A 12,111-nucleotide genomic window follows, 5' to 3' on the forward strand; every position below is an offset into this window, starting at 1 on the left:
AAACATTCTAAAGAACGCAACATTCAACTTGATCGCGTCATCTTAAATAATCATGTATTAAAACGCATACAAAACTTATACGTATTATTTTATACACAACACATGCATTCATGCATTCGTATAAAAAAAACTTTGTTCTTTTTAATGGGAAATTCTTCCGCATTTAGACATATCACGTAAATACCATTCTTAAAACCTATTGGGATTAATTTTTATACCATGTATATGAAATATACGAAGGTATACTTTAGTCCCAAGTTTGTAACGCTTAAAAATATTAATGAACAAAATTTTGGTATAGGTGTTCATAAAATCACCTAATTAGTCCATTTCCGGTTGTTTGTCCGTCCGTCGTCTGTCCGTCTGTCATCACGATTACTCAAAAACGAAAAGAGATATCAAGCTAAAATTTTTATAGCGTGCTTAGGACGTAAAAAGTGAGGTCGAGTTCGTAAATGAGCAACATAGGTCAATTGAGTCTTGAGTCCGTAGGACTCATCTTGTAAACCGTTAGAGATAAAACAAAAGTTAAAATGTAAAAACTGTTCCTTATAAAAAAATAAACAACGTTTGTTTAGAACATTTTTTCGTAATCACTACTGTTTACCCGTGAGAGCGCAACTTATGCGCAAATTGTAGTATTATATGGGTTTATCAGTTACATGTGTGTGACATGTATGTATGAGTAATGTGACAACTCAATTAATTCAACAATTAACTCATTCAATTGTTTGTTTTCCCTTGTTTTTTGTTGGGTTTTTCCAATTTTGTATTATGACGTTTTATGACGCAAGTAAAATTTGAAAATGATTTCCTCTGTTTTATCTTGAACAAAATTCCGTACCAAAGTGTTTATTCTTCAAAACGTTTCAAATCTTCCTCTTCTCTAAAACTAATTTACTTCACCCAAAGAGTATGAATTTGTCCTTCTTTATATGTGAGCGGCAAACCCCTGAAAAAGTGCGTAAAAATGAAAATGACTGATCAATCACTGAAAATGTGAATAGGTACGACTAAACATGTTTGTACTTTTCGTAAACCTTACACCAAAAATGAGTCAATTGGTAAAAAAAACAAATTTTTGCGAATGGGCTATTAATTGTTTTAAACAAATTAAATTTTTAACTAATATACAGTTGTTTTTTTTATTATAAGTGTGTGTCTGCCTGTCTGTCTTTCTGTCTGTGGCATCATAGCGCCTAAACGGATGAACCAATTTTGATCTTTTTTGTTTCGTTTGAAAGGTAATCTAATGAATAGTGTTCTTAGCTATGTTTCAAGTGCAAGTTTAGGGTTTTGTACTCAGAAAAACTAAAAAATAGCCCATGATTCTCAAAATTGGTTCAGTTTGGAGAAGACTCTAAGGAAAAATGTAATTTAATGGAGAGTGTTCTTAGATATGTTTCAAGTGCGAGTTTATGGTTCCGTACCAGAAAAAAAATGTCGGGGGTTTTTTAAATTTTATAAATTTCACTTGTTTATATGGAACTTATATCTGAATACAACTGATATATAGATTATCACATTAATCTAACTTAAAACACGAAAAGAACGTTCTTAATTTTAACATGGAAATAAAAAATAGTCCTAAATTTAAATGTTAAAAAAAAAAATTCGAATATAAAAATCTAGAAACGCATTTTTTAACACAACGCATTATACTAAAATATATATTTTGTTTTTATTTTTATTTTTTTGGGTAAAATTATTATAAATTCATTTGAAAGTTTTTGTAGTTGTTGTGATGCACAAAACTTAAATACGTTACTTTACACACAACAGGTATTTGGAGACTTCATTTTATTAATTTTTTTAATGCATTTTTTCATGGCACCTAAATATAATAAAAATTTACATAAAACGAGTTTTATTTTTATTTATTTAAAAATCTAAAATTATTTTGATATAGTTTTTATGTTTACGAAGCAAAATATATTAAGATACTCACCTTACGACATATAATTAAAAAAATTTTTATAATTTTTGTTATCGATTAATGGACTAACTAAGAGAAAAGATATTTTTTTAGAAAATGTCTGGCATTAGAAAATCGACGTTTTAAAAATATAGAATAACGTTTTGTAAATTTGGTATAAGATATTCAGTGTACAGATTTCGCAAACCCCGTTATTCTCAGCTAGTGCGACCCGGAATGAACCAACGAAAAAGCATATGTAACTCTATAGCCATTCGAAGTTATTTCGCTAGCAATTTATCAAGACTTTGCTGTCGATCAGGTCATCATGCACCCTTCAAAGAAACACAAGACATCGAACACAATGGAATACCTCTAGCACATCGAGCTTCCCGACATGGAATGCAACATATGTCGATAATTTTTACCCCTTTTCTAAATTCATCAAACTAACAAACCAGGAAAAAGTGTAGGTTATTACGCTAGACATATCTCATCATGTTTAACACTCAAGAAACTTTAATGGTAATATCGGTCCTATTTTGTTTAATTGAAACCTTTACGCTGCTGTTTTGACCGTGACAATTTACATTAATGAGAGATTGAATATGAGATTAGCAAAAAATTGTATTAAACTAAACATTATCGTGCGACAATCCCTGTGTGTGTAAATTTGAAATATATCGTGACACATTTTTACTTTTCTAATCGCAAAATTGAAATAATTTTTCATTCGAATTCCTCTGGTAAATAGTTCAATAATTGATAATGTACACAGAAAATTATAAATTTCACAACTTTTTATGTATATGTGAAATATATCAAAGTATGCTAAGGTTAGAACCAAGTTTGTTAACGCTTAAAAATATTGATACTATGAACAAAATTTTGGGATAAGTGTTCATGAAATCACCTAATTAGCCCATTTCTGGACTAGAAGCCTAGAATCTCAAAATCTTATCGTTAAAAGTTATCTTTATAGTTTGGAAGAGACAGAAAAAATTGATTTCGAAAAATAATGAGCTTTGCTAAAGCCATGGAAATACTTCAAAAAGAAGGTTTAAGAGTGGAGTTCAATGAGTCTTTGATTATGGGCGGCAACCCAATATTGTTTTTTAATTTGGGAAATGAAAACTTCCATCCAATCTCTGTGCAAGTTCCTTCACTAGCTTCTTTTGGCATTAAATAACATAAATCATCACTAAAAGTCTACTAGACAGAAAGCATTGGATACATAACGGTAGTAAAATGGAATATTTTACACATATTAAATTGTTTTTAGAATTTTTTATTAATTTAGAGACATAATAAAATAGAGTGATTTAAAATATAGATAAAGAAAAAAATGTCCAACACAGACATTAATTGTGGTAAATGGGTTCCGTTCATTTGCTACCATCTATAATTGTTGAAACAATAATGTTCGATTTAACTGCTTTTCAATTTGGCAAATGTTCTCTGTACGGTCCTGTACTATTTATCAAACGTAGCTTTTATTTACAAGTTTCTTATTTTACAAAGTGGTAAGATTGTTATTTTACTTTTAGGTATCTGAACACGCTGAAGTTTTCTTTACTCAACCATGGTTTTGATCACTGTCACATTCTACATACATATACATGTCGCACATACAAAACTGATATTCTCATATAATACATACTATCATGGGTAAAAAGTGATGTTTACGAAAAAATGTTTCAAACAAAAGTTGTTTATTTTTTTATAAGGAACATTTTTTACATTTAACTTTTGTTATATCTCTAACGTCTAACAAGGTGGGTCCTACAGACCCAAGACCTTAACCTATGTTGCTTATTTACGAGCTTGACCTCACTTTTTACATCCTTAGCACGCTGTAAAAAGCTTGATATCATTTTCGTTTTTGTCATCGTTTTGTCAGACGGACAGGCAGACTACCGAAAATTGGACTAATTTGGTGATTTTAGGACCAATAAGTTTTTTCGTAGCATCAATATTTTTAAGCGTTACAAACTTGGAACTAAACTTAGTATACCTTGATATATATTTCATATATACATGGTATAAACATGCTTTTGATTCATGATCTCTCATTAAAAATATTAATTAATAACCAATATTAGAACATTCTATGAGTTTTTCGACTTTCTAATAGTAATTATTGGACGGAATCCTAAAAATTTGCTTACACTAAAATAATAGTTTTGCTGAATAACAATAACAATAGCACCTACATATTTAAATAATATATATTAGGTATAGATATCGTACATAAAACATAATAATTTATTATTCATAAAATCATCAGTTGTTGTACTAGTAATGGTTAAAATATAAGATAATAGCGTGCAAAAGTTTTGCTAGTATCATTATTTTCACTATATAAAATTTTATATACTAACAACAATAATACGTTTTTGTAAACGATATACATTATATAGTTCATACCATTTAAAATATTAATATTTGTAAACTTTTAGAAACTGATATGAAGTATGCCTTGGTTTGCCAGCCCTGCCTGGCAAAGGGTAATACATAAAGTTTCGATTTGCCAGTATTTGTCCAAGCCCTTGCCAAGGGTAATAAATCTAGAATAGGTTTGAGAATATTTACCCAACCCTCTACCAAGGTTAAAAAATCAAGTCATGATATTTCAGCCGTTATCTAAGCCTTGGTCAAGGACAAAAAATCGAGCACACTCCTTTTTCTATACCTTAGCTGAGGTAATACATTAAGGCTCGATTTTTCAGTATTTGACCTTGCCAAGTTTAATAAATCTAGACTAGGTTTGAGAATGTTTGCCCAATCCTCTACCAAGGTTAAAAAATCAAGTCATGATGTTTCAGTCGTTATCTAAGACTTTTTCAAGGGCAATAAATCGAGCACGCTCCTTTTCCTATACTTGGTTTAATATAATAAACCAAGTTTTAGTTTGCCAATGTTTGCCTATGCCCTGACTATCACTACTAATATGCTGGGTTAATTTCCCAGCCTTGAGAAAACGGTGTTAAACGAAAGCTGGATTTCATATTTTGATCAAGTCAATAATAAACAAAGTCTATTGTATAGAAGCTAGAGAACAAAAAACATAACATGCTTGGCATGAATCGAAGAGGTTCGGGTTCGAGCCCTGGTGCGAGTGTATTATTTTAAATTCTCTTTAAAAACCCTTTAATTAAGTCTTGGCCAATAAAAGTCCTTGACCATGGCTAATAAAAGGATGGTTTGATTTCCCAGACTTCAGCAAAAGGAGCTTAACGAAGACTGTATTTCATATTTTTGACCAAATCTTGAACAAGCGCTGACAAATCATGGCTTAGTAACGTAATACTCGGCTTTGTTCAAAGCTTTGTTCAAAGCTATTAATCCAAGTTTGTTGTAAATAATTCATATTTTTTTGATATTATGATAGTAAAGAAAGTGGCCGAGCATGTATACGAGTAATTTACTCGTATACATGTAAATTACTAGTAAAAATGTATACGAGTTCAGACCCAAGTTGAGGCAAACCCATTTTTTTTGAATAAGGATATTATCTAATAGATACATAAACAAAAACAGTTTATCAAAAGGTTAAATCAAAGTAAAATACTTGCTTCGGGTTTGTAGCTATATCTGACGCCGAAGGTTGAACTATAATTGAAAGCTTTGCCAGGCACGTTTATGAAAACGTCATTATATTCCGCTCATAGGAATATCAGTTCGGCAATTGGCTCATCCCCATTCAGATTGAAGTATAATGCTGTCATTGTATCTATGGTTCCATATCCCTTTAAGGAATGCTGGAGGTTAGTTTAGCCCGTATTTTTCGCGGCACTCTGCATATTTATTATAATAACATTCCAATCCAAACTTTCAAATTATTCATTCATCTAATTTTTTTCCTTCCAACTGCTCTTTTCTGGAAATTTACCAAATAAAGCTACTTTAAATTTTTTTAGCCAGCTTGTCTCTGAGCTTTTATTCCGTTACCAATTTCGAGAGTTTTGGTTATCGCACATTTGAATAAAAATTGATTTTCTTGTTTTGTTTAAATTTAAATCGGTTACGATAAACCAAAAACGTCAAACATTTTAAGCGGGTATAAACTGTAAAAAATAAGGGTATCCATATAAAAAATGGTTTATTTGTATATTGATCTTTATTAGTTGTTTTAATCATAGATATAACAAACACATATTTTATGGTCATTTTATATAGTGCCAACTACCATTAAATATTGTATGATTTCAAACGATTATAATTATTGATAATAATAATATGTACGGCAAATTTATTAAAAAGTAATACTTATATTTTGTGTACAAATAAAGTAAATAAAATATAAATTTTAAAGTTATTAACTATTATTTTATATTTCTTTATTTGTAAAATTTAAGGTCTGTAATCTAGCATTTAATAAATAATATTTTAAAAAAACTAACTAATAGGCTTTTTTAAGTAGCTGAACTAAAAGGTGGGGAACTCTTTTGAAAATGAAGTTTCGCTCATGATACTCGCTGACATTGTAACTTTCTATATAGGTCCAAACATTAAATTAACCTGATTTTTATACTTTTTGGATCAAAAATACCCCATCCACTGAGTTTCATCAAATTCCAAAGCAAATTTTTTTTCCGATTTTCTCTATTTTTTTCAAAGGGGCACCCCTTAAAAAAAATTGCAAAAATAAGGTAGTATATAAGGTATATATAAAATAAGGTAGTGCATTTGATTACTGGTCGAATAGTTTTTGAGATACGGACTAAAATCGATCCAAATATTGCGATATCTCAGAAACTCTGCATCCAATCATCAAATTAACCCGATTTTTATACTTTTTGGACCAAAATAAGCCCCTCTACTGATTTTCATCAAATTCCAAAACAAAATTTTTTTTCCGATTTTCTCGATTTTTTCAAAGGAGTACCCCTTAAAAAAAATTGCAAAAAATCGAAAAATTTTTTTTGTCTTCAATTTCGATAAAACTTAGTATATAAGGTAATTTTGACCCAAAAAGTTCAAAAATCGGGTGCATTTGATTACTGGTCGAATAGTTTTTGAGATACGGATTAAAATCGATCCAAATATTGCGATATCTCAGAAACTCTGCATCCAATCATCAAATTAACCCGATTTTTATACTTTTTGGACCAAAATAAGCCCCTCTACTGATTTTCATCAAATTCCAAAACAAAATTTTTTTTCCGATTTTCTCGATTTTTTCAAAGGGGTACCCTTAAAAAAATTCCAAAAAATCGAAAATTTCTTTTATCTGCAATTTCGATAAAACTCAGTATATAAGGTAATTTTGATCCAAAAATTACAAAAATTGGGTGCATTTGATGACTGGTCGAATAGTTTTTGAGATATGGACTAAAATCGATCTAAATATTGCGATATCTCTGAAACTCTGCATTGTAACGTATTATAGGTGAAAAAAATCAAGCTTCCTCAATGCGTGAATCATTGCTCTGAAAGGAATATATCCAATCATTTTTTTGCTACTTTTTTGTCATTTGATTGTGAAACATCCTGTATTTTTGTGAATCAAATCCCATTAAATACATTAACTGCAATAAAAAAAGGTTAGACCAAAAGCTAAAGTACATTTTCCATTTTAAGTTTTGACTGACTGGCGGAAAACCGGTAATGGAATAATTAGGTGGAATAATTTTATGAACACCAAAATTTTGTTCGGTTCATCAATATTTTTAAGCGTTAAAAACTTGGGACTAAAATTAGTATACTTTGATGTAGGTATCTCATATATAGAAAAATAGGTACATGTATACAAATATTTCTCGAATTTTCATGGTTTTTATAAAATCCCCTCCATATAATTAAACGGATCTGAATTTTTAAGCCCATTCGAACCATAGAAGTATTTTTATACCATGTATATCAAATATACCAAGGTATACTAAGTTTAGTCCCAAGTTTGTAACGCTTAAAAATATTGATACTATCAACAAAATTTTGGTATAGGTGTTCATAAAATCACCTAATTAGTTCATTTTCGGTTGTCTGTCTGTCTGCCTGTCGTCTGTCTGTCCGTCTGTCATCACGATTACTCAAAAACTAAAAGATATATCAAGCTGAAATAAAATCTTCTTGTAAACCGTTAGAGATAGAACAAAAGTTTAAATATAAAAAATGTGACAGAGTAATCCACACAGTCTATACATGGTATTACAATAATTAACTCAGTCAATTGTTTGTCTTCATTTGTTATTGATATATATAAAAATTATAGCTCTTGGTCTATTTTCCTTCAGTATTTATTTACGTGACATTTTCATTGCAAAATCCTTGCAATATATACATTTGTACACATGCATTATACATACAGGATAATGATTACTTGTCTATATGTATAACATATTCTGCCAAATGAAATAAATTTTATATTGACAATGTTATTAGACTTTATTTCACAAATATATCAATTTAATTCACATTAGCCATTTTATTTTTGCTAAATACAGTAGAATCTCGATAAGTTAAAGTCCAAGGGAAACACAAAATATTTTAAGTTAAAGAGGTTTTAAGTTATCAAGTGTCTATGTTAGGTAAAGGTTAATATAGAGGTATGTACATGTTTCTATGTACGCTAGTTAATATAGAGGTATGTACATGTTTCTATGTAGTTACTGAGGGCCTATACAGAGATTATTTATTTAAGTTATAGAGGTTGCGTATTTTAAGTTATAGAGGTTTTGGGCTCTGATGGGAAGGGAACATAGTATTTTTTGAAGTAACAGAGGTTTTTATGTTACCGAGGTTTAAGTTATCGAGATTCTACTGTAATATATTACCTATCCAAATTATTTGTTGTATTTAGTATACAACTAGTATTTATGTTGAACATATTGCTGTTCCATCGTAAAATTGTTCCTTCAGGTAAGTGATATTGATTCATTTTATTCCAAATATTTTACACCGAATTTGTGTAGTTTAAGCGACTTAATAGATATGAACCGTTCACAAAATCCTTCTCAATCTGATATTATATTATCATCGTGAAAATTTGGATGGATGGATGGATGTTTGTTACTCAACCACGTCAGAATGGCTAAACGGTCTGGATGAAATTTGGCACAGAGATAGATTATAGTCTGGAATAGCAAAGAGGCCACTTTTAGACATGATTTTTTGCACAGGTAGTGGTAGTTAAGGGTAAGCGGGTGGTTATCTGGATTAATACATGGCATATTTTTTATCCCGATTATATTTTTCCATGGGACTTTATAATAGAAGCTAAAAATTATTTCACCTATAGAAAATTACATTATCAGGGAGTACCATGGCCTAAATTTTATTTTCAAAAAATTAGAATTCAATAACACGATAGTCTTTGTTAGAGTTGAAATTGTCCAGCAAAGTGGACAGGTATCTTCTAGTTCTACATAAAGTCCACCATGAAAGCTTATCTACAAGGTAGCAAAATAACCTTTTTAATGTAAATTCACAAATATGTTTCACCCTAACAGGCTTTATCTTTAATTTTTATATTGTGAACGAAATTGAATTGGGGCCTATCAGTTTTAATTGTTTAACAGGCAGAACTTTATATGTAAGTTTTACTGCGAATAATGTTAGGATAGATTTTCTTAGGTTTAACATCTCGATCCGTTAACCGCTGTCTTTTCAATCGGAGATCAATTTTGCATTTTGCTAACCTGACTTTAAAAAATCCATAACCTGTATCAAAATCCCTGGTCATAACAAAGCAGCACATGTTCAATTGTCTGCTCTTCCTTGCTGCATTTCTTGCAATTATCTTCGTCTGTAATTTTCCATTTTTGAAATCTCAATTGCACATATTTCTAAAAATACCTAATCCAATGGGAATGCTTTTTTACAATGTCTGAATAATTCTGTAGTTTTGTCAGTAATTATCGTGGGTAACTATGCTCCGATTTCATGCCGCAATTCTTACGTTTCTGTGTACCACCACCATAGTTCGCAATTTTTTTTTAAAAGCCAATTAAATCAAGTCGATTCGTTGACCTGCTACATATAGTCTGTACAAAAATACTACTTTGATAGCACTAATAATAAATTCTTATTAATTTAAAATCAATATATAAATATTATGCGTAGAGTAATTACATTTTAATTTTTTCCGGAAGTAACGTGATTTCTATATCATAAACTTCGAATTAAATAAAGAAATTTGCATGGTTTTATGTACTACTGAACCTGGTATAGAAACAGTAATGCCAAATTATTTAAAAAAAATATAATTTTTTCCTATAAATAAACCAATAATTATGGGTGTGTCACGAAGAATTAAATTAATCTAAAAAGGCATTTTGAAATAATTAATCAGTGCTGAATTTTATATTGTGGTGGTAATTTTACAGGAAGTTTAATTTCGCAATATAAAAATGCTATTATCGCATCGGATTTTCTTTGCGGTTTTTATTTTTATGGAAAATATATGTAGGAGTTTTTAACTTTTCTAAAATTTATTAAAAGTAATGCAAATACTGTGACTGCGGCTATCTAAGAGTGACAATCTTTTTTTTTACTTGACGTAAAAAAACAAAAGATTCCGTTATCACCACTGTCTATACATGGTATTTCAACAATAAACTCAGTCAATTGTTTGTTTTCATTTCAAACATTTTAAACTTTATTATAAATCATGTATATGAAATATACGAAGGTATACTAAGTTTAGTCCCAAGTTTGTAACGCTTAAAAATATTGATACTATGAACAAAATTTTGGTATAAGTGTTCATCAAATCACTTAATTAGTCGATTTCCGGTTGTCTGTCTGTCTGTCTGTCTGTCTGTCGTCTATCTGTCGTGTGTCTATCGCCTGTCTTTCGTCTGTCTGTCGTCTGTCGTCTGTCGTCTGTCATCACGATATCTCAAAAATCAAAAGAGATATCAAGCTGAAATTTTTATAAGGCGCTTAAGTATAAAATGAGGTCAAGTTCGTAAATGAGCAACATAGGTAGGTCAATTGGGACCGTAGGACCCATCTTGTAAATCATTAGAGATAGAACAAAATTTTAAATGTAAAAAATATAAATAATTCCTTATAAAAAAATAAACAACTTCTGTTTGGAACATTCTTTGTAAACATCACTGTTAACCCACCAGGGAGCAAATTAGGTGCAAATTTTAGAGTATGTATAATTTGGAAATATCAGTTATGAATGTGAGGCTGTCAACGAGTGGATATAATTTCTTTACTTACGTGACTTTACTTATGTATATTTCTATGCAACCACAATGTCCCCCAGCGAAGCGTGGTAAGGTACAGCTAAGGCCTTTGCCCTAAAATTAATAATAAAATCGACGAAATTGTGAAAAAAGTAGGATAAGTGAAGGCATATGAAGTGAAGGTTATAACCCAATAATCTTTCTGTTTAAAATTGAGGTTGGCCAGCGAAGCGGGTAGTTCACAGCTAGTTCGAATATAGATTTAAATAAACAAAAAATTGGTTGTTAAGATATGGTCCAATATGTAACACTGATAGTCCAATATTACATTGATGGTCTAATGTTACGCAGAATGACTGCACTTTTGAAATAAACTACCCACTCTTTAACTCGAAAGCTCTAATTCTGATGGGCTAATTAAATAGTCGAAATTACAAGCAAACAATTTCACCTCTCGACATTTTCAAACAACATTTTTTTAGCAAATCATGAAATAAATAAAAATACCGATAAAAAAATTTTAAAAACTCATAAAATATTTTATTTCCTCCCCAATTCAAACCAATCCATTAGCACCCTTTTTTCAAACCAATTAATTCTAAATTCCATAAATACTATTATCCTTCAATAAAACAAAAAAAAAATATTTACAATATTTGCAATTTCTTTAAAAAAATAAATTCCATGACCGCAATAAAATATTCACCAACCCTTTTACCTTCGTAATAAAAAAAAAATCAATTTCTCAAAAAAAATTTAAAAAAACATAATACATATATATATTTCGCGCGGTACTTCTAATAAAAAACTTACCCCCTTCTTTAATAAAAAAAATAAGGAACCAAAGGGTGAAAAAAGGTATTTTTTTTATAATAGCAAAAAAAAAACTATAATTAACAAAGCTAGAGAATCTAAGACCAACTAACCAGAGTGAGATGTGTGATAAAAAAGTTGACATTTAAAAAAACTACCCTTTCCTATAATTCACTCCCCCACTACCATTAGTTTGGTTTTTTCTGATAATAACTTGTTCCCTAAAAAAAAACATTATACATG

Source organism: Chrysoperla carnea, chromosome 2 (genome assembly GCF_905475395.1).
Source record: "Chrysoperla carnea chromosome 2, inChrCarn1.1, whole genome shotgun sequence".
Lineage (NCBI taxonomy): Eukaryota > Metazoa > Arthropoda > Insecta > Neuroptera > Chrysopidae > Chrysoperla > Chrysoperla carnea.